Source organism: Dasypus novemcinctus, chromosome 30 (genome assembly GCF_030445035.2).
Source record: "Dasypus novemcinctus isolate mDasNov1 chromosome 30, mDasNov1.1.hap2, whole genome shotgun sequence".
Taxonomy (NCBI): domain Eukaryota; kingdom Metazoa; phylum Chordata; class Mammalia; order Cingulata; family Dasypodidae; genus Dasypus; species Dasypus novemcinctus.
The window spans coordinates 24,097,259-24,111,471 of record NC_080702.1 but is presented as its reverse complement, the minus strand read 5'-3'; the positions used below and the strand labels follow the sequence as shown (position 1 = coordinate 24,111,471).

At 36.1% G+C, this 14,213-nt stretch overlaps 1 long non-coding RNA gene across 1 annotated transcript in view; it reads left to right on the top strand.

Annotated features, from left to right (window-relative positions):
• Positions 1 to 12,815, top strand: part of LOC139437926 (uncharacterized) — a 32,380-nt gene extending 19,565 nt beyond the window's left edge. The window contains exons 4-7 of the long non-coding RNA XR_011647804.1: positions 26 to 46; positions 5,268 to 5,288; positions 8,757 to 8,777; positions 12,795 to 12,815. This is a non-coding gene — a long non-coding RNA (uncharacterized lncRNA). The remainder of the gene's footprint in view (positions 1 to 25; positions 47 to 5,267; positions 5,289 to 8,756; positions 8,778 to 12,794) is intronic.
• The last annotated feature ends 1,398 nt before the right edge of the window (positions 12,816 to 14,213 follow it).

Below are 14,213 nucleotides of genomic sequence, written 5' to 3'. Positions count from 1 at the left end.
TTTATCTTTATTTTTCTTCATTCAGAGAAATTAATAAAAGAGAATGGTGAGTGACATAAAATTTTGTCAGAGACAGTATTTTAACCCTCAAAATCCAATAATATTCCAAGATTGAGTTTTAAAACTATTGTAGCAAAATCAAAACTCATGGTTAATGAAATGCTTATTAATGTTCTAAAATAGTGTTGAGAGGCAACTAAAATATCTTTTGTCTAATTGTAAAATTCTAAATGTAAGTTTGTCAACATGGAGATAATCGTTATGCTTGAATGGTGGTTAAGATATGCCAGCTTATGTTATGTGAGGACTAGGATTTTGAGTTCTTTCATCTCTCTATTCAGATAAGTTCACTGATTTCTTATCCATATAGAAATCAGCTGACTCCTATCAAGTTGGTGTTTGAAAAACAATAACGTAAAACAAAATAAAAATGAGTTTGGATCCCAACTTGCATTGAGGTCTCTCTTACGCAATAGTACAATTATATGAACAGAGTAAATGCAAAATTAATATTCTAATAAATAAAAGGGAACTTGGTGAAATAAGAATATACACTGGAGGTCTTTGGCTTTTACATGAAAGCAAAGCTTCCCTGAAGAAGTGCTAGGGGAGGTGAGATCAACGGTAATGAATGCCATAGAGCCCACCATAGTCAGGGCAGGGAGAACGGAACACACTACACTCTGGGCTGAGCAAACACATGATTCAGTCAGGGCTGACATATATTGACCAAGGGATTTTGGTGCAGAAAATAGTCAAGACTAAAAGGTGCATATGCAAAGACAAGGAAATGCAATGTGTCCTTGGGCATACTTAGAGTTTTCTACATTGCTGACAGCAGAGGGTCATAAATAGATTTATATGTTAAAATTTCATTTTTATTGAGTATAAAGAATGGATTAGATTGTTACAGTTAAAAGGTTGCTGAGATAAAAGTTAAATGGTATCCCCTTGGGAGATACCCTCATATAAATAAATAGGTCCAAAAAGTGAATTCATATTATCTTATTTAATATTCAATATTTGTTCTTCAAAGTCACATTTTTTTTCTTTAGTCATTTTGCAAATCCCTTGGTCTGTTATCTATTTAATGAAAATTTTAACAGTGAAGAAAGAACTCCCATGTAACACTTCTTCATTTCTTTAATTATTTATTTAAATTTAAAATTTTATTTTTAGAGAAATTTTAAATTTATATTTAAGAAAAAATACACAAAAAGTATAGGGAATTCCTATATAACCCCATCCTTACACCCACATACAGTTACCCTTAATTGTGACCTGTTAGTTTACGTGGTATATTTGGTACAGGTGACAACTCTTACCATCCAGTTCTTTGAGGTTTCCCTAGACAACCAACAAAATGATGATGATTTACAGCTCCCACCCGAAAAAGAAAGGAGTGTTTGTAGCTTCAAACAGGATAATTTTTTCCATCTGATATGGTATCTGGGTTCCTCTCATCCTGATGCTCTGTTTTCTTTTAAGATTTATTTATTTTGTATATTTATTTATTCATCCATCCATTCATTCATTCTTTCTTACTTTCATTCTTTCATTTATTTTGGTTTATTTTTAGGCAGAGAACATAAGTGACTACTAGATTAATTTTTTGGAAGAGTGGGCTCTAGAGTCTGATAGTCTGGGTGTAAATTCCAGCTCTATTAGTAAGAAGCTTCATAATTTTACGAAAGATTTTTAGCCTCCTAAGTCATTTTTTTAAATGATATTTATGATTTAGGCTTATGCATATATCTAAAATTCTTGACAGATATTGGGTTAAGAAGAGTATTGGTAGTAGCAGTAGTAATAATAATTTTCATGAGTTTCATTATTGTACCTGGAAAAGACAAGATGATTTTAAGGCAATATACAGGACAACATGAAAACAAAATGGATCAAATGTAGCTATTGCATTTTCCCTCAGTATTTTCTGTGAATTTATTAATGCAACCATTTAATTATTATGAGGGAATATAATTTATCATCAGACAGAATAATTCTATTCCACATATTTATGTAGTTACATTGACCTAAATACAATGTTACTAAATAATCATATAATGCTGATTGCTGTAACACCAAAAATCATTAGTTTGTTCATGTTGAGCTATGAAAGTTTTTTTAAAATTACAGTTCTTTTATTATTATTATATGTTAATTTTCATTTATTTTTTTTGTCATCTGAACTCTCAATTAAATGTGCTAAATTTTAATTTAGTATTTTATACTTACCTGGTAATTCACTTTAAGGAAGACAATTCCATGGAGAAAATAAATAAAACAATATAGCCTCTATCCAAGACACCGATATGGACTAAATATGCACTAACTGATGAATCAGTTTTACTTGGTCCACTCTCCATACACCAATGTTACTGGAGCAAAAATATTTTGTCCTTCAAAATCCACAGTCCACACCGAAAATAAAACTTACCAGTGCATGAAGACAGAAATAAAGTGCACATACTTTTTGGTTTTCACAATACATGTAGAAGGGGAAGCCTCCCTTTACTGGCTCTTAAATAAGAGTGGAGAACTATCACATTGCACAATATCACTCCTAACTTGATACACCATGGACACAATCAACAATGGGTTTACATAGTTACTGTCAGATTGTTTTTGCTACCTGAGTTGACTGCTACTCTCATCAGGGTTTTTGGGGCATCCACATACTCATGTGGACTTCCAGAATAGTCTATCAAGTACGTGAAGCCATATAACTCAGTGGTCCCCACCTGCTCAAGAGGGCAGCCACCCCTTGCTACATGGTCTTTATAAGCCAACCGAGGATTTCCCCAATTTATAAGCCAACCCAGGATTTACAAGCTAACCCAGGGTTTCTCCATTGCCTGAACACATGCCCCCAAGTGCCAGTGGTCATTCTGTCTCCTGTCTCATAGCTCAGCCATTGTTATAACTCAATTCTTGAAGGGTTCAAGATGTGAGGCCATGAGACCAAAGAACACAGCTGGCATTAAGTCAGGCATAAGCATTACTGGGACTTGAGGACAGGGAAGAATATTTAAGAGTGGCAAGCCAAAGAATAAGTGAACTTAGCTCTTCACAAAAAGAAGTGAAAACGAGAGCTGATTTATTTTTTTTTATTTTATTTTATTTTATTTACTTTGTAATAATATTACATTAAAAAAATATATATATGAGGTCCCATTGAACCCTACCTCCCCCACCCCACCTCTCCCCCCCCTCAGCAACACTCCCTCCCATCATCATGACACAGCCATTGCATTTGGCAAGTATGTCTCTGGGCACCCCCGCACCCCATGGTCAACGGTTCACACCATGGCCCACACTCTCCCCCATTCCATCCAGTGGGCCCTGTGAGGATTTACAATGTCCGGTGATTGCCCCTGAAGCACCATCCAGGGCAGCTCCATGTCCCAAAGACGCCTCCACCTCTCATCTCTTCCTGCCTTTCCCCATACCCATCAGCCATCATGTCCACTTTTCTCAATCCAATGCCGCCTTTTCTATGTGGACATTGGATTGGTTGTGTCCATTGCACCTCTATGTCAAGAGGAGGCTCAGATTCCACCTGGATGCTGGATGCAATCCTCCCACTTTCAGTTGTAATCACTCTAGGCTCCATGGTGTGGTGGTTGTCCTTCTTCAACTCCATCTTAGCTGAGTGTGGTGAGCCCAATAAGTCAGATTGTAGGTGCTGGAGTCTGCTGAGGCTCAGGACCTGGCTATCACATTGTCAGTCCAGAGATTCAAATCCCCTAAATATATCTTAAACCCCGACACTAACTGCACCTCCAGCACATTAGCATGAAAGTCTTATGAAGAGAGATCCCATCTGAGTCCAGATTCGTCACATAAACACCAGTTCCAAAGAGGGGCCATCTGACCTGGTAGTTAACCCCATCGGCCATGACCATAACTCCCATGGGTCTCTTTAACCCTCGAAGGAACCGATATCTGGGGGTTGTATCTGCTTTATCTGTCTCTCTGACTCTGCTCAGTTGTGCATAAGGGCAATCCTTCTGACAGCCTCCAGACTCTTTTTTAGAGACTCGTAGCCATATAAACTCATTTCTCCTTTCCATTTCCCCCTTACATTAGGTCAAACAGCATTTTAAAGTCATGTTATTTTATGTAGACAGGGATATTCCGCTGATCCGCGTTGAACCTTCCGTATGAGGTCATTTTCCAGTTGCATCATCAGTTGGTAGTTGATAGTGGTCCCTCGGTGCCAGGGAGACTCATCCCTGGGTGTCATGTCCCACGCTGGGGGGAAGGCATTGCATTTACATGCTGAGTTTGGCTTCGAGACTGGCCACATTTGAGTAACATGAAGGCTGACAGGAGGAAATTCCCAGGCACAATGCTGCTCTAGGCCTTGTTCTTATTTTAGGCTTATCAGCTCACAAGCATAGTCATTAGCGTTATGGGCTCACTGTTGAACCCTCCTCCCTCCCGGTCCCCGCCGCTGCACCAGGGAGACTGTCGCTGCTCCCCTAGGAACCACGACAGAGCACCACTGGCCAGGAACCCAGTACCGCCCCTGCTGTGGTTTTTAATTGTTGCCACTATGAGTATATCCAAACATTGCCATGCACCCTGGACATATGTTCTGTACAGCTCCCTGTCAGCCATATATTCCCTGTCAATAGTATCCCATACCAGTATTCCTCCATTGCCTTTGTTGAACCACTCTGTGGTCCAGAACTCCCTGAAATTTGAAGCCCAATATAATGTCAGGGTCCCTTACTAGGAAATGGCATATAGCTGATTTACATGTGATTTCAGAACAAGGATGTTCCGTAGAGTAGGACAACAGAGTTGCTTTAAGGGTCATGTGAAGCTTACACCTGAGGTGTGGAGATATTTTTATTGTGCTCCTAGGTAGGATGTTTGCAAATGACATTAACAGCTTTGGGAAGATTATAGTTTATGATAACATCTATGCATTCTTTCCCTTGTGGGGAGGGTTATTAATCGTTAACCTATGTCTAGGTCATGGAGGCCCCTATGTGCAAGGACTTAAGGGGAACAGGGTAACCCAAAGTATTGCATTCATAGAGTAAGCAGGAATTTTTCTTACAATTCATCATGAAATTGGCCGTTGCTTAATATTTATGTGAAATGATATTGGCAACGTTCATTTTTCAAAACGTATTTATAACTGATTTTCTTGTTTTTATGAAAACATGTAACATCTGATCTGAATTATCTACAGGTGGCTTATCGGAACCCTTTCTAACATAATTGTGGTTTTATCTTTATTTCTGTTTATTCAGGGGGAAGAATAAAAAAGAATGGTGAGTGGTATTTATTTTTGTCTTAGTATTTGAACATTCAATAATCCAAAAATATCTCAAAATTGTTTTAAAATTATTGTAGAAAAATCAAAACTCACAGTTAATGAAATGATTATTGGTGTTCTAAAATAGTGTTGAGAGGCAACTAAAATATCTTCTGTGTACTTGTAAAATTCTAAAGGTAAGTTTCTCAACATGGCGATAGTTGTTAGGCTTAAATGGAGGTTAAGATGTGTCAGCTTGTGTGATGTGAGGACTGGTACTCTACGTTCTTTCTTTAGCCTCCTTCAGACAGCTTCAGTGATTTCTTGTTCATAGATAATAACTAATACATGATGGGTGCTTGAAAAAGATGGAAGAAGGGAAAAAAAAGAACGGATCCCAACTTGCATTGAGGTTTCTATTATGAAACATATGTACATTTACATGTACAGAATAAAAGCCAAATTTATATCTTAATGGATGCCATGCAAAGGAAACTTGATACAATAAGCATATAGACTAGAGGAATATGGCCTATATAAGAGGTCATAGTTTCCCTGAAGAAATGCTAATAAAGTTGAGATCAGTGGTAAAGAATGGAATAGATACGCCAATGATAGTTCAGCATGTGCAATGCAGGGAGCAGAGAGCACACTACTCTCTGGGTTGAGCAAACTCATGATTCTATGAGGGTTGACACATATTGACCAGGGGATTCTGGTACAGAAAACACAGTCAAGAATACATGGTATGCAGGCAAAGACCAAGAAATGCAAATTTTCTTGGGGCATGCTAAGAATTTTGAACATTGTAGACAGAAGAGCATCAGGAATAGATTTATATTTTAAAAAATCATTTTTATTGAGTGTAAAGAATGGATTAGGTGATTACGGTTGAAAGGTTGCAGATCAAAAAGTTAAATGGAATCCCATTAGGAGACACACTCATATAAACAAATAGGTCTAAAAAGTCAATTCATATTGTCTTTTTAAATATTCAAATATCGTCAAAGTCACAAAATGTTTATTATTTAATCATTACATAAATCCATTAGTCTGTTTTCTATTTAATGAATAATTTCTAGTGCAGAGAAAACTCTCATGTAACACTTCATTTATTTATTTGTTTACTTAATTTTTAAAGTTATTTTTAGAGAAATTTAATGTTTGTGTTTTAAAAATACACAAAAAGCATAGAGAATTCACATATATCCCAGCTGTCCTGCACCCACACACAGTTAAAATTACTAGTGACCTCCTAGATTGGTGTGGAATATTGAATACAGAAGACAGCACCTACTGTCAAGTTCTTTGACCTTGCCCTAGACAACCAACAAAATTATGAAGATGGACAGACAGCTCACACACCTCCAAAAAAGGGAGTGTTTGTAGCTGCAGAAAGCATAATATATTCAAATACTCTGTTGAATCTGGTTGCCTCTCACCCTGGGGTTCTCTTTTTCCTTTAAACATATACATATATATATTTATGTGTATGTGTATATATATATGTAATTTTTATTCATTCATTGCTTTATTCACTTACTTATTACTTTATGTATGCCTTTATGGCTTAATTTGTTCCTCAATTCATTCACTCCCTCATTCATTTTGGTTTATCTCAATGCAGAGAATAGTAAGTGATTATTAGATTCATTTTTTACAAGAGTAGGCTCTACAGCCAGTCTGGTTTCAAATTCCAGCTCTATTACATAGAAGCTTCATTATTTTGCAAAAGATTTTTAACTACCTAAGGCAATATTTGTTTTCTTTTAAGACTATACTAGTGGTATTGATGACATAGGATTATACACAGTATTAAAATTTTCATATTTCTAAAAATCTTGACCCATAATAGGTTCTTAAGAGTAGTGGTAGTAGTTGTAGTAATAGTAGCTTTCATCATTTTAGGTATTGAACCTGGAAAAGAAAGGATGGTTTTAAGGCAATAACAGGATACCATGGAAACAAAATGGATCAACTCTATTTAGTTTTCCCACATTTCTTTCTGTGTATTTAAATATTGGACAAATTATAATAATAAGAAAAATAATTTATCAAAAGATTGAATTATGCTGGTTAAGTTGATTTTTGCAGTTATATTGCACTAGAAACAGCCTAGATACAGTAACATTGATTAATCATATCTAGCTAATCAACATTTTTTGATTAGTTACAATTTAAAAAATGATAAACTTAGTTAAGATTATATCTAATCATAAAATATTGATAATCATAACATCAAAGATCATTAACTTTTTCATGTAGAGTGGTAAAAGTAATATTTGATATTATATTATTTTCATTATTATCCACAAATTTTCATTTAAATTTTTATCAGCTGAACTCTCAAAACATGTGATGTTTTAATTTAGTATTTTGTATTTATCTGGTAATTCCCTTTAAGGAAGAAAATTTCATCGAGTAAATAAATAACATAATTAAGTTTCTTCCAGGACATGGTGGAGAGCTGCCCTATTGCACTCAGTATCACTCCCAACATTTGCTACACCATGAAGGGAGTCAACAGTGGGTTTGCAGAGTTGCTTCAGATTGTTTTCCCTATCTTATTTAACTGCTAATGCCATCAGGTTTTTGGGACATCCCCATACTGACGTGGAGTTCCACAACTGTCAAGCAAGTAGGTGACTCCATGTTCTGTCAGTGGTCCCCACCAGCCCAAGAGAGCAGCCACGCCTCCTCACATGGACATTATAAGACAGCCCAGGACTTCCTATGCCTGGGCACATGCCCATGATGGCCCCTGGTCATTCTGGCTCCTGGCTCCTGGCTCACAGGTTGTTAAAACCCAACTCATGAAGGCATGGGAAGGTGAGGCCATGAGAAGAAATAAGACACTGATCATTTAGTCAGACATAATCTCTAATGGGACTAGCAGACAGGGAAGAATCTTCGACAGTGGTAGGCGAAGAATAAGTGAAATTAGCTCTCCCTAAAAAGAAGTGAAAAAGAGAGGTGATTTATAAGTAGTTTCAGGAAAAGGACATTCCACAGTGTGGGAGAACAAAGTTTCTTTTAGGGTCACATGAAGCTTATGCATGGGATATGGAGATGTTTTTATTGCTCTCCTAGGATAGATGTTTACAAATGACATTAATAGCTTCAAGAAGATTAGAGTTTATGATACCCTCTATTCTTTCCCATCTCGGTAGGCTTATTCAACTTTAACTTATGTCTAGGACATGCAGGCACCTATGTGCTGAGGCCTTAGGAGACATGGATCACCCACAATAATACATTGATATTATATGGAGGAATTTTTCTTATATTTCATTATGAAATTGGCCATTGCCTAATATGTATGTGAAATGATATTGACAGCTTTTATTTTTTAAAGAGGTATTTAAAGGTGATTTTCTTGGTTTTATAAAAATATAAAACATCTGGTCTACATAATCTTCAGGGAATGTACGGGGACACTTTGTAATATAAATTTTGTTTTTATCTTTCCTTTCTCTTTATTCAGAGGAAATAATAAATAAAAATGGTGAGTGATATTTAATTCTGCCTTATACAATATTTAAACCTTCATCATCCAATAATATCCCAAAATTGTTTTGAATTATTATAGCAAAATCAAAACTCACAGTTAATGAAATGCTTACTGATGTTCTAAAACAATGTTGAGTAACAACAAAAATATCTTTTGTCTAATTGTAAAAGTCTAAATATATGTTTCTCAACGTGGAGATACTTGTTGGGTTTAAATGGAGGTTAAGATATGCCAGCTTGAGCTATGTAACAACTGTGACTCTGATTCCTTTCATCTGCCTCATTCAGATAACTTCAGTGAATTCTTGTGCATTTAGAAATCAACTAATATATGATTTGTGATGGAAAAAATAATGGGAAAAGAGAAAATAGATTTGGGATCCAAACTTCCATTGAGGTTTCTATTATGGGATAGATGTACAATAACTTATACAGAATAAATGCCTAAGTAATATTCTAATGAGTGCCATGAAGAAGAACATAGTGCAATAATATATATTAGATAGATTTGGCCTATTAATGAGGTCAAAGATTTCCTGAAGATGTGCTACTGGAGTGGAGATCAGCGATAATGAATGGAATAGGAAGGTCAATGATAGCTCAGCTTGTGCAGGGCAGGGAGCAGAGTTCACACCACACTCTGGGCTGAGCAAGTATATGATTCTAGTGGAGTTGAAATATATTTACCAGGGGATTCTGGTGCAGAAAATCCAGTCAAGACTGCAAGGTACATATGCAAAGACCAGGAAATGCAACATTTCTTTGGGCATGCTAAGAGATTTGAACATTGCAGACAACCAAGGATCATGAATAGATTTGTACTCTAAAATGTTATTTTTATTGAGTGTAAAGAATGGGTTAGAGGCGGTGGACTTGGCCCAGTGGTTAGGGCATCAGTCTGCCACAAGGGAGGTCCGTGATTCTAACCCCAGGCCTCCTTGACCCATGTGGAGCTGGCCCACGTGCAGTGCTAATGCACGCAAGGAGTACCGTGCCACACAGCGGTGTCCCCTGCATAGGGGAACCCCATGCTCAAGGAGTGTACCCCGTAAGGAGAGCCGCCCAGGGCGAAAGAAAGCGCAGCCTGCCCAGGAATGGTGCCGTACACACTGAGAGCTGACACAACAAGATGACGCAACAAAAAGAAACACAGATTCAAATGCCATTGACAACAACAGAATTGGACAAAAAAGACGCAGCAAATGAACACAGAGAACAGATAACCAGGTTGGGGGGGGGGGGAGAGAAATAAATAAAATAAATAAATCTTAAAAAAAAAAAAGAATGGATTAGATATTTATGGTTAAAAGGCTGCAGTCAGAAAATTTAAATAAATGACCTTTGGAGATATAGTTATATAAATAAAGACGTCCAAAAAGTCCATTACTATTAACTTATTCAGTATTCAATATTTGTTCTTCAAAGTCACTATTTGTTTTTATTCTTTATACATTATGCAAATCCCTTAGTCTTTTGTCTATTTATTGAAAATTTTCCAGTAAAGAAAGAATTTCCATGTAACACTTCTTCATTTATTTATTTGTGTATTTTAAACTTTATTTTTAGAGAAATTTTAGTTTTATATTTAAGATAAAATACGCAAAAGTATAGGAAATTCCCATATAACCCCCCTATCTTACACACACACAGTTAACCTGATTAATAACATCCTAGACTTGTGTGGTATATTTGGTACAGTAACAACACCTACTGTCCAGTTCTTTGAGCTTACCAGTATAACCAACAAAATGATGATGGACTGCTCCCATCCTTAAAACGGGGAGTGTTTATAACTGCAGACAGGATAATTCCTTCCATCTGCTCTGTGGTGTCAGGTTCCAGTCTCATTCTTGTTCTTTGTTTCCTTTTAATATTAATTAATTAATTAATTGCTAAATTAATTAATTTATGTCTTTATTGGTTCATCCATTTATTATTCACTCATTCATTCTTTCATTCAATTTGGTTTATTTCAAGGCAGAGAAAAGTGATTATTAGATTAATTTTTTAGAAGAATAAGCTCTAGAATCATATAGTCTGGGTATAAATTTGAGCTCTATTATTTGGAAACTTCATGATTTCATGAAAGATTTTTAACCTCTTAAGTCATGTTTTTTATAATTATTTTTAAAAAGACTGTAATAGTGGTATTTATGACTTAAAGTTATACACAGCATTAAAAATTTCATGTATCTAAAATTCTTGACACATATTAAGTTATTAATAGTAGTGGTAGTAGTAGTAGCAATAATAATTTTCAGCTTTTTAGTTAATGGACCTGGAAAAGACAAAATGGTTTTAAAGCAATATTCAGGACACCATGAAAACAAAATGTATCAACTCTTCTGACTGAGTTTTCCCTTTCTTTTTTCTGTGAATTTATAAATTAGAGAAATATAATTATCATGTGGGACATATCATTTAGCATCAGACTGAATTATTCTATTCCACATGTTTTGGGTTGTTACATTGACCTAAATACAGACTGTTCCTAACAAATCATAAAATGCTAATGCCATAGCACCAAAAATCATTATCTCATTCATGTAGGCTTATGAAAGTAATTTTTGATATTAATTACAGTTCTATTTACACTATTATCTGCAAATTTTCAGTAACATTTTTATCAGCTTCAACTCTCAAAGAAGTGTTCTAAGTTATAATTGAGTATTTTATATTTACTTGTAATTCTCTTTTAGGAAGACAATTCCTTACAGAAAATATATAACACAATTCAGTGTCTGTTGATTACATGGTTATGGACTAAATTTATGCTATCCTGATGAAACATTTTATTTGGCCCACTCTCTACACACCAATGTTATTGGCACAAAAATATTTTGAACTTCAAAGTCCGTACTCCAACCCCAAATAAAATTGACCAGGGCATGGAGACAGAAACAAAAGTGCACATGTCATTTAGTTTTCCCAATACATGGGGAAGGCAAAGAGACCCTTTATTGAATCAGAAATGACACTGGAGAACTGCCCCACTGCACACACTACCGCTCTTAACATGCGTTACACCACAAAGGAAGTGAGCTGTGAGTATGCAGAGATGTTTCCAGATTGTTTTCCCTATCTTAGTTAACAGCTACTCCCATCAGTGTTTTGGGACATCCCAATACTCAGGTGGATTTCCACAGCTGTCAAGTAAAGAGGTGACTCCATTTTCTCTAAGTGTTCTCCATGTGCCCAAAAGGACATCCACACCTCCCCACAAGGACATTACAAGCTAACCCAGCATTTCCCCTATGGATTAGCCTTTGACCACATTACCATGACTGACAGTGGTCATTCTGTCTCCTGGTTCATGGATCACCAGTTAATAGAATCCAACTCCTGAAGGGCATGAAATGGTGAGGCTCTGAGACCAAAGAACACACCAAGCAGTTAGTCATGCATAAGCTTTATTGGGACTTGAGAACAGGGAAGAAATTTTCACAGTGGGAGGCCAAAGAATAAGCAAAGTTAGTGCTCACAAAAAGAAGAGAAAAAGAGAGGTAATTCATAAGTTCTTTCAGAACAAGGACATTCCATAGAATAGGAGAATAGAGTTCTGGAAGGGTCCCATGAAGCTTATACATGGGGTGTGGAGATGTTTTTACTGCTCTCCTAGGAACGATGTTTACAAAGCACAATTAACAGCTTTGGAAGATTGTAATTTATGATACCATATATACATTCTTTCACTGCTTGGTAGGGTTATTCAACTTTAACTTATGTCTAGGTCATGCTGCCATCTAAGTGCTGAGGAATTAGGGACACCTGATAATCAAACAATTACATTCATATAGTAAGCAGGAATTTTTCACATAAATCATCATGAAATTAGCCATTGCTTAGTGTATATGTGAAATGATATTGACACTTTTATTTTTTAAAGAGGTATTTATAGCTGACTTTCTACTTTTATAAAAATATATAACACCTGGTCTTGAATAACAGGAGGTAGCATATGAGAAAATTTCTAACATATATTTGTTTTCATTTTTTATTTCTCTTCATTCAGAGGAAAGAATAAAAAAGAATGGTGAGTGATATTTATTTTTGTCTTAGACAGTATTAGGACCTTCGATGAACAATAATATCCTAAAATTGAAGTTCAAAATTATTATAGCAAAATCAAAACTAACAGCTAATGAAATGTCTATTGGTGTTCTGAAATAGTGTTGCAAGGCAACTAAAATATCTTTTGCCTACTCGAAAAATTTTAAATGGAAACTTCTCATCATGGAGTTAGTTGCTATTGTTTAATGGAGGTTAAAATGTGCCAGATTGTGCTATGTGTGGCCTGGGATTCTGAGTTCTTTCATTTGCCTCATTGAAATAAGTTCACTGATTTCTTATCCATATAGAAATCAACTAATATGTGATTGGTGTTTGACAAATATTAATGGAAAAAGAAAAAAAAAATACAAAAATGGATCCCAATGTGCATTGAAGTTTCTATAAAGGTGTAGATATACAATTACATGTACAGAAAAAGTGCCAAATTAATATTCTAATAAATATGATGAAGAGGGAATTTGGTCCAAAAAAAGCATACATTGGAGGGATTTGGTCCATAGATGAGATCGTAGTTTTCCTTAAGAAATGCTAATGGAATTGAGATCAACAGTAATGAATGGAATAGTTTGGTCAATGAGAGCCCAGCATGTGCAGGGCAGGGAGCAGAAATATCTTACACTCTGGGTTAAGCAAATACATGATTCTACCAGGGTTGATATATATTGACCAGGATATTCTGGTGCAGAAAACACAACCAAGACTGCAAGGTGTGTAGACAAAGATCAGAAAAGGCAATGTTTCTTAGGGCAAGCTAAGAGATTTGAGCACTACAGACAAAGGACCATCATGAATAGATTTATATTTTATTTTATTTTTTTAAATTTATTTTATTTATTCATTTTTTAAAAAATATTACATTCAAAAAATATGAGGTCCCCATTCACCCCCAGCGCCCCCACCCCACCACTCCCCCCACAGTAACACTCTCCCCCATCATCATGACACATCCATTGCATCTGGTGAGTACATCTCTGGGCATCGCTGCACCCCATGGCCTGTGGTCCTCACCATAGCCCACACTCTCTCACGTTCCATCCAGTGGGCCATGGGAGGACATACAATGTCCGGCAGTTGTCCCTGCAGCACCACTCAGGACAATTCCAAGTCCCAAAAATGCCTCCACATCTCATCTCTTCTTCGCATTCCCCACACCCAGCAGCCACCATGGCCACTTTTTCCACACCAATGCCACATTTTCTTGATTATTAACCACAATAGTTCATGAATAGAATATCATTAAGTCCACTCTAATCCTTACTGTATTCTTCCTTCCTGTGGACCTGGGATTGGTTGTGTCCATTCCACATCTATGTCAAGAGGGGACTTAGATTCCACATGGATACTGGACGCAATCCTCCTC